At 38.8% G+C, this 16,189-nt stretch overlaps 1 protein-coding gene and 1 long non-coding RNA gene across 8 annotated transcripts in view; one reads left to right on the top strand and one right to left on the bottom strand.

The window, feature by feature from the left end:
* Window positions 1–3,768: 3,768 nt before the first annotated feature.
* LOC138007605 (uncharacterized) lies at window positions 3,769–14,939 on the bottom strand. Its single transcript, XR_011124073.1, has 4 exons — window positions 14,893–14,939; window positions 5,336–5,463; window positions 5,191–5,239; window positions 3,769–4,251 (listed from the first exon to the last, which is right to left on the bottom strand). It is a non-coding gene; the product is annotated as an uncharacterized lncRNA (long non-coding RNA).
* Window positions 5,603–16,189, top strand: part of LOC138007604 (uncharacterized) — a 20,274-nt gene continuing 9,687 nt past the window's right edge. Inside the window, exons 1-2 of one of the 7 annotated variants that reach the window (XM_068854615.1) lie at window positions 6,593–6,707; window positions 14,440–14,503. The gene's annotated coding sequence lies outside the window, so the exon portion shown is untranslated. The other 6 variants (XM_068854612.1, XM_068854610.1, XM_068854613.1 and 3 more) reach the window with 6 other exon arrangements.

The raw sequence follows: 16,189 nt of genomic DNA, 5'->3' as shown, positions 1-16,189 counted from the left end.
TGACCCGAGGAGGTCAAAGTCGACGACATAAATAGCATCATTCCTTACAGTAATAATGACCTTTTTTTTAATCTGCCGCTTTGTAGCGGGGATACATAGGTCTGAATTCCCGCTAAAATCCACAAATTGTCTGTTAGCACGAATTTTGTTTCATTTTATACATTAAAATACATACATCTTGTAGTCTTCTGTTAAACAAGAATGGTAACTTAGCTTCTTTTAGCGGCTGTTGGTAGCTACAGTAGACATCTTGTCCTCAAAAACTACAAGCAAACCCCGTTCCTGTGTTCTCTCCAGTCGACGAGTGTCCGAAGCCCTGAAGAAATGCCAAATTAAGTGGCGATACGTTAAGTGAGGGAGGGTGGCTCCCTTACAAAGTTGTAGTAATTTGGCCTTAGTTGGTATGAGATTCCTTTCACCTCATAATCACCCCTATTCGCTGACTGCATGGCTTTCATGCAAACATCACCAACCTGCTGATTATAACTGAGTTCACAATCAATAGTTACACATACAATACTCGTCACATTTGTTGGAACACACATCCCGGTTTCCCCCCTCCTTCAATGTTGATTTTCACAACTACTAACAGTCGCCCAAAAAATTTTCACACAACATTGAAATGGGGGAGGGGGGGGGGGGGGAGGGAGGAGGGGGGAGGGAGGGGGAGGGGGGAGGGGGTGTGGTATAAACTACGATCTTGTAACACGATGATTCTAGACCATTCGCGTTCCAACTAAATATGTCTGGTATTGTAGCAGCCTTTAACTGTCTTTGCTATTAACAGTTATCAGGTACTCATGGGCTCCTGCAGTTATACAGGTTTATCAATGCAATTAACATTGAAATAGAGGATATTATACGGCCGCGCGGGGATACGAATTTTATCTTCGAGTGCTGAAAGTATCTCTCACGAGTGAGCGAAGCGAACGAGTGAGAGAAACTTTTAGCACGAGAAGATAAAATTCGTATCCCCAAGCGGCCATGTAATGTTCTGTTTATTATATAGATATTGATGAAATGTCTAGATTTAAAACATCTTGTTTTATTCAGTTTCGAAATGATGAAAAAGTGGACACCAACCGCTAAAACACGCATGTTGTGTAACATAAAACAAGATATGAAAGTTATGAAAAAGAAATCATGATAATGTCAAATTTTGCAATAAAAATGTTAATGTAGTAGAGAAGAATTATATTAAAGCACAAAAGTATCTTACAAAGAAGAGAAAGCTCACGTTTTATTGGCTAATCGTGTTGGTTACCATGACAACACCTATATCCTCACATGTGAAAGATAAAAATGATATGTTCACTGCGCGCGGTGAAGATATGATTTTTTAGTAAAAGGAGAAATCCTGGTATTTCATCAATATCTATATAATAAATAGACGATATTACACGGCCGCGCGGGGATACGAATTTTATCTTCGAGTGCTGAAAGTATCTCTCACGAGTAAGCGAAGCGAACGAGTGAGAGAAACTTTCAGCACGAGAAGATAAAATTCGTATCCTCGAGCGGCCATGTAATGTTCTATTTATTATATATTATATATAGATATTGATGAAATGTCTAGATTTAAAACAACTTGTTTTACTCATTTTCGAAATGATGAAAAAGTGGTCACCAACCGCTAAAACACGCATGTTGTGTAACATGAAACAAGATATGAAAGTTATGAAAAACAAATCATGATGATGTAGTAGAGAAGAATTATATTAAAGCCCAAAGGTATCTTACAATGAAGAGGAAGCCATTGTTTCATTGGCTAATCGTGTTCGCTACCATGGTGACACCTATATTCTCACATGTGAGAGATAAAAATGATATGTTCACTGCGCGCGGTGAAGATATGTTTTTTAGTAAAAGGAGAAATCCTGGTATTTCATCGGTATCTGTGCAATAAATGATTGTTTATCTTCTTTCAGATGTTGGATATATAATAATCGAAACAAAGTTTGTTGTCAAGGTTCATACCAAATATATCTATACAAGGCCTAATCGAAAAAGAAAACATGTCATCATTAGTGCCCAGTATCATAGCTTGATGCTTGCTTTTGTTGACAATCATACCATTATTCAGACGAAACCAGTGATTTGCAACTAGCACATCGATCGTGCGTTATACGCTCCTCTACAGGATCTACATCAGAGTCATATATTTGCTGATCATCAACGTACATATTCAGACCGTTCATAGAGATGAGGGGGTAGTTTCTAAAGAAGCTGTGGTGCTGCGTCGGTGGGGAAGTAGTATACAAAAATTTGGTTTTATTAACGGAGTTGATAATGTAAATTGGCCACCGTACAGAGATTCTAAAAGCTGACGTTTCGAGCGTTAGCCCTTCGCGATTCGCTCTGACGAAGGGTAACGCTCGAAACGTCAGCTTTTAGAATCTCTGTACGGTGGCCAATTTACATTATCAACTCCGTTGATAAAACCAAATTTTCGTTCATAGAGATGTTGAAAAGCATAGGGCCCAGGACACTTCCCCGTGATACCCCCGACTGATCCGTTTCCAGGTAGAGGATGTATCCCCGATCTTGACTCTGCAATCTGTCACTCAAATAATCTCTGAGTAAGTCACATTTGTCCTCACCTACTCCATAGGCTTTGCTACTAATTCTCCTTGGTCGCGCATCGACTTCCAATCCAGTCATCCTTAATAATGCCGTGTCACAGCTGAAATATCTTCTATACGCAGATGTGAAATCTGACAGAGTTTGACGATAGAAATCACACAGTTGGAATGCCAAAAGCCTCTCGTAGATCATATTATTTAGAGCAGGAAGGACGGTGACAGTCCTGTAATTACACTTTGTTTCATCTTCCTTTTTAAAGATGGGGGGGGGGGGGGGGGGTCACCTGTTCCATTTTCCAACGAACTGGATAATAACGTTGATTAGTGGAGCTGTTAATTATTTTGGCTATTGGCCCTGCTATTTCTGATGCAGATTCTTTACTAAGCCTTGGCGGAATCATATCGCGTCCACACGACTTGTGGGTATTAATGCCTAAAAGCAGCCCTACCTCCTGACTACATACGGGGGACTAAAATGGTCATGTGATTGACGTTCATGTGACAGGTAATGAAATCAATTTCTCAACTTATGAAGACGTTGCAGTGAGAGCGTCGAAATATTTCTGATTGCTCAGAGTGAGGATGTTTTTAATATCATTGGTTGAGCAGGAAAAATGATTGGCTACAAGTTCTCAACATACCACCACGTGAAATCACCAAATCTTAGATTTTGATGACAACACGAGCATGCAAATGTGAGACCTTTCATTTTCCATCTTTACCCAGAAACCGGTCTTACCAAGTTATAAAAGATGGCATTCCTGTGTCGCCGATGATATGGATTTAAGAGAATAGGCCATTTCCGGGTTGTCTGCCTCATCTTCAAAGCGAGTTTAAGTGCGAAGCTTTTCTCCTAAAAACTAGTTTTCATTCATATGTAAAGTAGAACTAATTACCATCACAAAAACTTGATTTTAGACTCGCTTTGAAGAGGAGGCAGGCATAATATTCTGTTAGTCACTGTACTACGAATGTCCAGCGGTCGTATCATATGTCCCATGGTTGCTTGCGCTGTCGGTAGACCAAATGGCATAACGATCCTAAGAGTTGGTTTTGGGAAACTAACGGCCATGCCAACTCCAAATTTAAATGTTCCTGGAAGCATTCACTATGGTTACGCACGATAGTGACATTTTACGGGGAACAAAACAATTTGAAGTTATGTTTATGAGTTACTTTTTCAGCGTTCATCGATCGAGTTTGCGGATTGACTTCCTCCACCGTAGATCAGATTGTTGCTCAAGGAGATCGACTTTACCTCGGTGCTCTTGAAAATAGATCCACTTTTGTTTTATTATGTCTACTTTACATTTACTGTTATTATTACCGTGCATGCAAAAACTGATGTCTGTACCCGTAATGCATGTTACCAAATCTTCCCAAAGGTAATTTCCGTCATATAAATAAACTCTCGGATGAAATTACATCTGTTATTTCTAAAGTCATAAATTGGACTATCGTATATTGTTTGTTTGCCCAGTATCTACTCGCAGCATTTCATTTGCCATTCGCAACTTCTAGTTTTTAGGATACTGACTCTCACATTTTGCGACTTGAACGATATAAAATAATCATGAAAGACGTTCGACAGCGTAATAACAAATCTCCGTGCCTTTCTCTGCACACCCTCGTTGGTTTTAATGTATTCTTCGATGGGGCGGATCTATGACTGAAAAAAAAAACCGTATTCAAGCTGCGATCTAGTAACGAGGGCGAATCGCTCTTTAATTTTTCTGTCTTTAAATCTCTTCTTATACACCTCTTTCATAATGGCGGCCAAATAAAATATTATTGATAAGATTTTCTAGCCTCGCTAGGACGAGAAAATTTCAAAAGAATATTTGTTTCAAAATGAGAGCAGTAGGTCTAATTAACATAAATACAAAAGAATGTAAAAGTGGTTACCTTTATGAAAGTGGTCAATAAAGTCAAGAGAGCGATGGAAATCCTGGAATGCTAACAATATGATGGCTTCATGATCAGTTCAAGCCTCTTGACAAATCAACTTTGAGGTATTTGTGAGATTCGAGAGCTCCCGAATGGTCTCTAAAAGTTATTTATTGGTATTCAATTACAGACCTCCAGAAGGAGGGCCGGGTACATTTCTTTGCACTGACCAACATTCGCAACGTTTCAGGCCACATCCACATTTATGCGTTTTCAAGACTCTTCGTTTTCATCTCGGCGAAAACGTAGTAAAATATACTTCATCCACACTATAGTTTTCACCCGCCTATCCCCACTCCAACGCTCGAAAACGATTACATCAAATGTTTTCGAAGTTTTCCCACCTTTTTAACGTCATCATTCGTTCAGTTCAAAGTTTTCGTTTTCATATATCCACGCAAATGCATTTTCAAAAGCTTTCTACGTCCCGACGTCATCGTTTTCAAAGGGCTCGCATTTAGTCCTTTCCACAAATAATTTAATCTGGACCGTTTTCAAAACCCGCCACTTTTGATACCGTTTCCAAAAGTCTCGGTTTTCGTCCTCGTTTTCGGGCGTTTACTGTCGATGAAAGGCGAAAGGGCACCAAAAAGTATGCGTTTTTCAAATAAGAACGCATTAGTGTAGATCGGGCCTTGGTAAAATGTTTAAGTACACTTACCTCTTGGTTAGGGCGTTGCGCATGCGCTGTCACGGGTGACGTCGAGTGACTACAAAATTATCATTTAATGAGGCACTAGAATAAAATCCTCACAACTGATGCAATTAGACTCGAGATTAAAAAGGGAAGAAAAAACTTGACGTACCTTTGCACGATTGCCTCGTGAAATAAAAGAGAAATAGATTCGGGCAGGTTGTTTACTTGACTATAAGTGAAGATCTCTAACTTGTTCAATAAATGTTTTGGTTTGTCCACAGCAGGTTGTGACGCATGCTGCAATGATAAATAATAAGGGTGAATTTTTTAAAAAAATTTCAGTGAAATCGCTTATGCTCTGTTGTCAATTTTAATATATGGTAATTGTGAAAAATAATATCATATCAAGATTCACTGACCAGACAAAATTTTGCGACAGTAATATCAAAATGTTTCAAGCGTTTTCCCGAATAGGGCCTTGGAAATCAATCAAACCGACATCAATACAAAAGCTAATAACCAACAGCGTCGGGCAAATCACCAGCAGACAATGATTATGATGAGTGTGACGGAAAGACAGTTCAATTTTCAACTCGTTTTAAGTGGTCTTTGTCAGCTTGGTGCAGCGTTCAAAGTGACCATTACTTCAAATGATCATCGAAGTTTTCTATCAAAGCGACAATCGATATGACAAGTTGTAAAAAAAACATCCGAAGAAATTAAGTATGTCCAGTTTGATGAGCTTTTATGCCATGATATTCATAGTGAAGCACAATATAAATTTGACATTTCTGTATAGTTGATCGTCCTATAACTGTTTGCTACGTCCGTCTGCAATTTCTCTCAAAGATGAAAAATAAGAAGATAAGAATAGAATAGAAGGTAAGTTGTGTGAAAAAAGACGAATTTTATCATTTTAACAACTAAAGGTATCTTGCTGCGCATCCATGCAAGTTGACTCGATCAGTAAAATCGATCGCTTATCTTTTGCTGTTGAAACCATGGTGGAAAATTAACCCTGCAGTTAAACCATTAAAGAGCGGTGTTATATGTCCTTAACCGGGCGTTTAAGGCCTTTTAAACAATTTGGATAAAAAGAAGAACATATGATATTTAGTTAGGGACAAAAGAATCGTGTTTTTTTTTTTAAATAATTCGTTCGCTCGTTTTTTCACCACGCGGTTTTATGCTGAAATGGAAGCAAGTTTTGATTTCCACCGGAGAATATATAAATACAAGTTCCTAAGTCCAAAGAAGAAGCAATTCATTTAAACGTTTCAATATTTGCTTCGTGTTTCTGTAAAAATATGAATATTCAATCCCTTGTCAGTACTAGCACTTTCTTTAACTGACGCCGTCTGGTACTTTTAATTAGCCCAAAAAAATATAGAGCTCGACAGGTGTGTCGAGGAGACGATTTTCTCTTCTCAGCCTAGCATCTTATAATTGACGATTTGATTAAGTCACCTCCAAGGCATATACACAAGTAGATAGAACTAGATAGCAACTCTTTCACACTAATCGGAAGTGGATAAAATCAGGTATGTTCAGGAGTCACAAAATATTGTGAAAGTAACACTGTTACACTGATATATATCCATTTATATTCATAGGCTTAAATACTGAACATTTCGATTCCAATTCGGAAATCGAAAACATCATTGTGTATCCCACGCACTGGAAAATGACAAATCTTCACCCTCATTCTTCTCATAAGCCTGAGAAATTAAGGACGAGTTACTTAACAAGCCGATGCGCTATTTCAGGCTAAAATTCGAAACACATTTGAGACTCATTTGTCAGGTGCATTATTTTATTGAAAGAAATATTTCGCATCGATAATTTCGATGCATATGTTCATCCTGAGTAAGTTAATGTTTGGAGCGGAAAATGAATCGTGTGCACATAAAAAAGAACATTTGATATATATTTTTTTAAAAACCAAAACGGGACGGAATAGCATTTCGAAGCCATTTCGTTCTACGAAATGTAAAACAGCCCTTAATTGTATGTAGGACATCTTTTAGCATATGAATATTCATATTACAACAAAAAGAAATATATATATAAATAGCAGTATATAGGAAATTATTAACAATCCCCACGCATATTTTAAATTTAAGAACAGCTGGTGGTGAAAAAATGCCTTGTGTCAAACGTTCATAGAACTTAGGTGTTGTTATAAAGAGAAAAAACTACCGTTATACTATATAGGACGCATACCGTATCGACTTGATAACGCCCTGAAATGATATAAGCGCTGCGTTTGGCCCAAACTCAGACAGGAGTTCAACTTCGAGGAGCTTAAAATTAAGGCGAAAAATGCGTAAAATACTGAGAGGGTGAAATGACTTCCTATATACACCAACTGTTCGAAATAATGTTGTCAATTTCAATGAAGTTCTCTCTCCAAAAGTCTAACAGTGGCAATTTGCCGATGAGAACGGCAGAGAGCCGAGCCTTGACAAACCACAGAGTCTTCCTCTGCCATATCACTCTCTGTATCCTCAAAAGGATGCATGAAGTTTGTATTATGTTTTCTGACTTTAAAAACATATGAAGGACTTGTTTTCGGAAAATGTGGATCCAAGTTTCACGAATATCTTTTTGGGCCGAAGAGCTTCATGAAAATTAGAAAAAAATGGCCGAAAAAACCTGGTCCACTGAGACTGTCCAGAAAATTCTTCTCTGAGTCCCCTTGCCCTAGAAAGCTGGTCGTTTGAAATTGTCGAATAGTCCTTTAAATTTTCAAATGATCGTTGCTTGTTTTGCTCACAAAATTTAAACCAGTCATCCTTTGCTCGTTCTTGCAAATTTTCGCCATTGTTACTGCTCTCTAGAAGAACAATTCGTTACTCGGTATTGTGATCACCGCTCATGTTAAAAATACACAGTCCTCTCGTTCTCGCAAAAACCATTAAATACCCCTTTACAGTTAAGATAAAGAAAGGTAGAATATTTACTGAGTTTTAGTCTTTGAAACGTCTTTCTTTTTGAAGAAACAGAGAAAAATATGGCACTCGGGACTTAAGAGAACTTCACATAGGATCAATGTACTTTCCTGTGCAAATTATGCTTGCACAGTTCTTGTGTTTTCAGCACAAAAGAAATCTTTCTATATACGGCTAGATGTAGTTGTGTTATGTTGTCGAAACTTTCTTGCCTTAACACCTGTCATTTATAATAATGTGTAGCGACGTTTTTTTTGGGAGGGAAAAACATTTGCTTTACACTGGCGGCGGAGCGGTATCAACATCGAGACGAAGATTCATCAAAATGTCCTTCACGACGTAAAGCATTCCCTCCCGCCCCATAGCTTTGCCGCTTATGCCAGATTGATCCTGCGGCGGGGCGGTATCAACATCGAAACGTTGAACGTCATCGTTCAGAAAGCTATATAAGAGGATCGGTTTTACCGTTACTCAAGTTAAGATTCGCGAAAATGTCCTTCACGACGTAAACCATTCCCTCCCGCCAGATATGCTTTGCCGCTTATGCCAGATTGATCCGGCTCTTAATTCCTCTATTTGTGGGAAGTGTGGGCGACAAATCATTTTGCTGTGGTCCACATAATGAAGAAACCAAAAATAGATTTCCGCATACACATTCAATTGCGTTCCTTTCGTTAGTGAAGAAAGTGGGTGCTTGGGGGATAAATCCCTTATACTTCAATATTTTTACTTTCTCGTGCCTTTCAGTGAGCGCTATTTAGGTTTTAAATGAAAGTTTGCGTCTAATCTGTTTATTGAATATGAAACTGAGAGCAAAGCAAGTCGGGGACCCAACCCCATTAATTGGGAAAATATTACCAACAGCTGTAGAAAAATAGAACAAGTAATCGAAGAGAAAGCAATTCAGTTTAGATTATATATACCAGGGATCAAAAGAAACACATTTAGTGCGACTTTTTAAATTGTGCTGTAATTTTTCGAGGTCTCTAAGTTGTTGTATTGTACCCGTCATATAGTGCGCCCGCTATGATTGGCCAATTTGGCTTGCCGTATCCTAAAACACGGACCCAGCTGTTAACTCCTAATGTGTTTTCCTGCTCGATTTATTTACCATTAGATGTAATAAATATACTTTTAACGTCTTGCACAATACCGTAAATTACACCATGGCTCCTTGGTTTTTCCACGGTTTAATTTATGTCCCTACTGCACAAACGCGGACCTGCATTCACTGGATTAGTCGCGGAGACTGACCTTATTCTCTGTACCTCTCTCTATTCAACAATGAAAGCAAGCTCGCCCTCACGGTCTTACTTTCTAAAATAATAACACTCCAGAGCTTTGGGTGGGCCTTGGTTAGCGTCTAAAGACTGTTTATTTTTTATGCACACAAATGGAAAGAAATTAAACCCACAATGTCATCAGTGAAACTGCACCTTTACAAATTTGTGCAGTGGTTGATTTATAGTAAAATTATGGTTTACAAGTAGATGAGATCTTGGTAAAGTATGGAAGATGGTTTGTTATAAACAAGCTGAGATGCTGCCCTGATGGGTGTTTGAAGCAAGAAAACTGGGTATTGTCAACTGTAACAGTTATAAAAGTGATAAAAGTGAAGAGATTAGAAGAGCACACATTTCTAGCCTTAGTCTTTTCGCTTGAGCGGATTAATTAAGGAAGTGTGGGTTGTGAAGGATTTTTACGTGGTACAAAGGAGCATCCCTATTGGTGGTAGCATAGTAATGTGACAAAACAAAACAAAACACGATAAAATAAAAAAAACCAAGAATACACAATTTGTGCTCTAGATTTTTTTCGGCTCATCTTGTTACCTCGGTAAAGAGAAAGGCCATTGACACCGAGCCTTTTTTGGCTGGAGAGGACGAGCGTGGCCTTGAAACGAGTCGTGAGGCAGGCTATAAAGGTAAGAAAACGTGGTGTATTTATTGTAAGATTGCAACTTGTCTTCGTTATCGCTTGTAACAGTATCCGAGCCCTTACAATTTTAGGCGTGCAATCTTGTCATTATTTCCGACTTCTCTATGATGCTCAGAAACGGTCGCCCACAACCCTAACGTGCCTCATTTAAAAGTGACAGCCGGTAAAACCAAGCAACTGAAAGATCATCTTTCTCGCTTAGAGGCATTACAACGCAGTTTAAAAATGTTTATGTGTTTCAGCCCCTTGAAAAAAATAGGCAACTTTCTTGAAGTAATTAAAGTTAGAACCTTACACACCCACCTTACATTGCGCGCCTTTGTTGTTGTTGTTATCCGGGAATTTGGAGTGTCTACTTCCATATATGTGCAAGTATTGTTGAGTTATTTTTGTACTCGCGAGAAAAATTAGAACAATTTTGTCAGGGAAATAAAAACCACTTCGCAGATCCTCGAGGAGGATTATCCTTTGAAATTAAATGGATTTCGATCAGAAAAACAGCAGAATATCTTCATTTCGAGTGCTTTTCTATGAAGCCTTTTAGCTACGTCTGCAGTGAATTCAATAGGGAAATAAAGTTTCTACGCGTGGTACGTAGTTGTTTGAACTTCAAACTGTTCCTTAATTAATAAGAAAGCAACCCATATTTATTTTATACCCAAGCAGTTCACAATTATAGAAACAACAAGGCGAGATAGTTTCGCTGCTAGCTCGGTAAAAAAGGAAAGGAACTTTATTTAAGTGTCTAGTCGTTCTAGCGCTGGAGCACTAACTGGGGACACTATAAACTGGAATTAACAAACACCACAAATTAAGTGAAATGTTGGTTTTTGAGGAGGGTGGAAAACCGGAGTACCAGGAGAAAACCTTTCGGTGCGGAGTTGAGAAGCAACAAATTCAACCCACATATGACGCCGAGTCTGGAACTCGAACCCGGGCCACGTGCACATTGGTGGGAAGCGAGTGCTCTCACCACTGCGACGCGACGGTGGATTTGCTGATCGTGATTCCTTACAATGTAGTCCAAGAAGTTATTTCTTCATTTTCTTGAAATGATAATGCATTAATTCTGATCTTTCCAGCCGTTAATGGAGGAATTCCCAATTTCGGTGCTCTTCGCTGCCATTCCAAGAGAAGATGGTTTAACCACGATTCCGTGTTTCCAGTCGATAACATGTTGCGAAGAGCAAGTCATACATAAATATAAACCGCGCTGACATCAGGGTTGAAATAGCCACGTTTTTTTGAAGAGTTGGCGAATTTCCTCCGATTTGTAAGAAAAGTTGGTGTCATCACTACATACGCGGTTTGAGTCTGAAAAGCTGAGAGTATGGGATGGAATTTCTTTTTAATTATAACTGAGGTGGGTAGGTGGACACATTTTGAGGTCTGAAGCTATCAGTGCTGTTTACTTAAGCCACATTGCCTTTGATCGAGAGCTTGACTTCGAGAAAGACGAGTCCTAGTGAGTCTTCTGATATTTCTCAGGTGTGTTTAAAAGACGGGTAACAAAACGTAACTGCCCTAATCAATTGATCGAGTTTTTCACTACTTGACGAGATGGCCCCTGCACGTACCGGCTGATCACTCCATGATAAAAGGAGAGTTTGATATAACGCCGTGTCTTTGCCACATTGGTCTTCATGAAGACAAAATTCTAGGCAGAAGACAAGAAACGATCGCGAAAAATGATGTTGAAGACGATGTTCAAGATGGAAATCACACTTCGCTAAACAGCATCCAACATTACTCAACATCGTCCAACATGGTGGCCAAACGAGTGCACCATGTTGGATTCAAAAGTGTTGGATCCGTTTGGCCAGGCCTTTAAACCAACTTGACACTAAGGAAAGCGACCTTGATGTTAATTTTATCGAAAACTACAGGATAATTATCAAACTAGTTGACAAAGGCAACTGAACCACCATAAATAGGCTCGCAATGTTTCCTCTCATCTCCCTGGTTCATTTGCCTTTATTAACTCGTTTATTAAAAAGGGGAGGGATACTCATTGGAAATTTTAAATTAAACCCCTAAAGGAGACCAATATGGGCGTGGCCCAGGCTTTTTTTGACCCCTAAAAGAGACCATATTAAATTGGTGTACCCAACTAATCCTCTAGGAATTGAGCTCTATTATCATGCAAACGTTTTCCTTTTTTTCGGTGGAAAAACAAGGTTACTGATCACGTGAGTGAAAACACTCTATTGTTCAGTATACCAACATGGCCGCCATGACGTCAGGTATAAGCCAAGGAATGATTGACCTTGCACTTTGTTGTAACATGAAGGTCTTAGATAGACCGCTGACCTAGTTATTGATGGATAGAGTGAAAGTCGGAGAGTACATGAGTTAATTAAGGTAGCTCAAACTAGTTTCAACAATTTCAAGAGAATGTCTCATTAGAAGGAAGTGACTATACAACACAACATTGTTATAGTCTGTTACGGGATCATGTGAAAAACCAATCACAGCTTGACAAGATGCATTCATAATTATGACATAATTGATCAACATAGCAACTGGAAAATTATCAACACATAGCCCGTTACCTGCTAATATTTTGTCTTTAAATGCTTACTTATCAAAAACGAAACTCTATGACCTCCATTTTTGTTTACTGCTGGAACTGGGATCAGCAGGCTAAGACAAAATTATCTGCAAAGCTAAAAAAAATCTTGGGGGGATTCACTGCCACCTTTCCAAATAAAGAATTTTAAGGTATCTCAGTCTGCTCTTAAATCATTCCGGGAATTTAAATTGGGGATCGCCGGTAGAGGTTGGAGTTAGAAGTATTTAAAGCCGGAAAAAATATAGGATGTTCAGTTTAGATGGTCTTTTGTTGGTATACTAACTGGTTACGTTACATTACAATTGCATCTTGTTAAGCAATTCTTGTGTTTCATATGGTACCATAACATTGCCGTTGCATAAAACAATTGAGTTCGTTCAGAGGAGTTTTGTTACATTTTGTGAATTTATTTCAAGAGAACGGCCGCTGTGCTACGTGAAATGTCGACCAACAATGAAGTTAGGACATAAAAGTGAATTTAAAGTATCCTTTTTATTAATTTCAACACCGTTCCTCAATGTGTATTTGGTTCGACTAGTGTGCAGAGTTTCATCAACAGCGTCTGTCTCTTCTTTTCTCTCTTTATCGTCGAATGCCTTTCCTAATTTTGGGTCGGTTGGTCGGAGTACAAAAACAAACAAAACGAAAATCAGAGTCAATTGGGGGGGGGGGGGTATAGTTCTCCTTCCCCCCCCCCCCACTTTTTCTTACAGTGTTGTTTTTGGCTTGAATTTACACTACTCATACCTTTTACCAAGACCTAGCCCCCCACTTTCAAACGTACTCCGCAGCCACACGCAGACAGAAGAGTCTCCTTTGGAAGAGTGTCGCGTCAACGTGTTCTGGGGTTGAAGTTGAAACTGAAAATCTACACGGGCAAAGCCCATGTTTATATTTCACATTAAGAGTTTTAAAAAATGGGTCTCATGTCATTACCTTCCTCGTATCTTTTTTTTTCAGTTCGAAAACTCGAACGGCCGGACGACGGTAAGGGAACGGCCAGAAAAAAAACATCCTGTGGACTTTTTGGCCACTCGGATGTCCGATATTCAGCACTTTCGGTGTCAGGTTTCAACTTATCGGATCATGACACTGTAATAGCCTGCGGAGTTTTCCACTGTATAAAAATAGCATGAAAAACGTTCTTGGGTGTCTATTCTTACGTTCGATTGACATCTTTCTCATTTGAAACTTGCTTTGTCATCAATATACGCTGAATAAAGTGATGTGCACTAATCAAAAGTAATAATTGGTTCACAACGCACCACAAGCGCCATTAAGTCAAACCCCTAGAGATCCTGTTTGCCATTATAATTATTTTTAGAGTGAAATAACTCTGGTTGATGTATTTACTTGGACTTCGTACGCCGAACTAAATCGGAACTTCTGCAGAACCTGAAAATAATCTTTAGTACGCGGGTTGCCAGGCAACGTGCGAAAAGGGCAACCGAAAATTTTATGAAGTCTTTTAATTCTACCTAGGCCCCCTGCACCAAGATCTTATCAAGCAAACTATGGGAGTTAATCCACATTTTTATTCCACTGTCCGGAATTTCGCAGAAAATTACCATTTTTACGACCTTTTAAAACAATCATTGCGAAACGTGAATGGTTACAGAAAACTCCGGATTTTTCTAAGTTACACTTAAATAAAGTTTCTTTGATTAAAGTTGCCTCTGACTACTTTAAAACGGGGGCCTTTATTGACGTACGTAAAAGCACCATTGTCAACGCCAACGTATTACATGCTATTTCCTCTCATTGCTTGCTTATCTTGGTTTTTTTTTTGCTGTTGTTTCTGTTGTACTGAAGATGCAGCTGATAGGATTCGTGCGATGGAGAATTATGGAGTGACATTTTGCACTGCCAGGCCGGGGTAGGTTGCAAATATTCAAACCCATAATGATCGCAATTTAAAACCTTCGTTCGGTTGTTTTACATAAAGTGGTGTTCGAAAGGAATTGGCGTTTATCCTTTTGAAGTCAACAAAAGCCGTGTTAGTTTTGTGTGTGTGTGTGTGTGTTTGGCGTTTAGTTCTGCTAGTGCGCGTTACGAAGGTGAGAGAAAGTTACAATCGGGCCAAGAAGGAATCTTTTAAAAGCCTGATGCGAGGAAGAAAACGATTGTGTTCAGTTCCAAATATTACTAGTTAGACTTTGTAAGGTAAGAAAGGATTTGTGCACTTTGAAATCTTTCTAAAGGATCAAATGAAGAATACGTCTAGCAAAGTAAGTGAAAGGTACAAAGTAAATCGATCGGACTTACCGTCATATACAAACATTTGGAAGCCTTTGTTTACATTTAACCTCGTGTCAGGAAACAAAAAATTTTATTCGAGAAATTCTCAAAACCTTTGTAAAAATAGTCTGTTCTATACTATCAAACGTAGCTTAACAGCGACCAAGTCCAATCTACGACTATTATGGAAGCAATAATTTTAACACAAATCATCTTAATACAAAAAGCGAACTTGGGAGTCGAGCGACGACAAAATCAGCCCTAAAACTGATTTTTGTTTTCCAGACATTGTCGAATATTAACATTAACAGACCCATGATTAACTTGTCTCAAGTTTCTCATCGACTAACAAATGTGGATTTGTAAGTTTGATGGTGAACAAAATACGTATCTTTATGTGATCTAGTTCATAATTGTTTATGGAAGCAATTTAAGAGAAAACCATTTTCGTTTCTTTTTTTGCCCAAACGAAGAATGACAACCGACCCGTTGTTTGCATAGCGCGTGGATGGTGTTGGCGCAAAACACCTGTCTGGATTTACGGAGGCAATATAGTGTCGATAAAGAACAGTGGCAAATATGACGTAGAAAAACAATTACAGACCGAGAAATCTATCTGTGAGCTTATCTACAGCTCTACCGGGAATGATGCTGTCGTCTAACCAGAGTCACGTTCAACTAAACAAGCTAAAGACCTCCATAATTCATAATCTGTGTTGTCGTTAAGAGTACGTCAGCAAGTCCCATTCAATTTTTGGATTGGCACGTACTGCAGATTTTAAATATCGAGAGGACCGGGAAAAGTGCAGTCTTATAAAAAATAGTCCAACATACAAAAACTGAGTGTATGGGCAAATATATATATGGAGTCCGCGGTGGAGAGGGAGAAGTACTTCTCTCGTATCTTCAATTCATGTACAGTATATGTGGCCTAATGACGAGCGTAAGGCAGTAATGATCTTCACCATTCATTTAAACTGATTTTCGAAATAACCTCCGTGTCCAAATTTACGCTTGAATGTACTGAGTTGCCTTGGGGAAAATTACTTCAATTGAATTCGGCGAAGGCTTCTTCTTTTTCTTAATTAGCCCTGTTCAGAAAGAAACCGGGATATTCTTTGAATTTACAGAAGAAGGAGCAGCATCCTTCTGCGTTTCAGTGGCTCTCGTCGTACTGAAAGTAATTATTATAAGAATGAACGTAGGTTCTGAGGGAGTAAAGCAAAAGTAGAGCCGTTCTCTCCAATCATGCAGAGGGCACCTGTTCAGTATCGCGGATTTTTTTCATTTGTTCATCTACATATTGGTTAGTGCTATTCATTCC

The sequence above is a fragment of the Montipora foliosa genome, chromosome 6, assembly GCF_036669935.1.
Source record: "Montipora foliosa isolate CH-2021 chromosome 6, ASM3666993v2, whole genome shotgun sequence".
NCBI lineage: Eukaryota > Metazoa > Cnidaria > Anthozoa > Scleractinia > Acroporidae > Montipora > Montipora foliosa.
The sequence above is the reverse complement of the archived record's forward strand: the minus strand, read 5'-3'. Positions and strand labels throughout refer to the sequence as shown.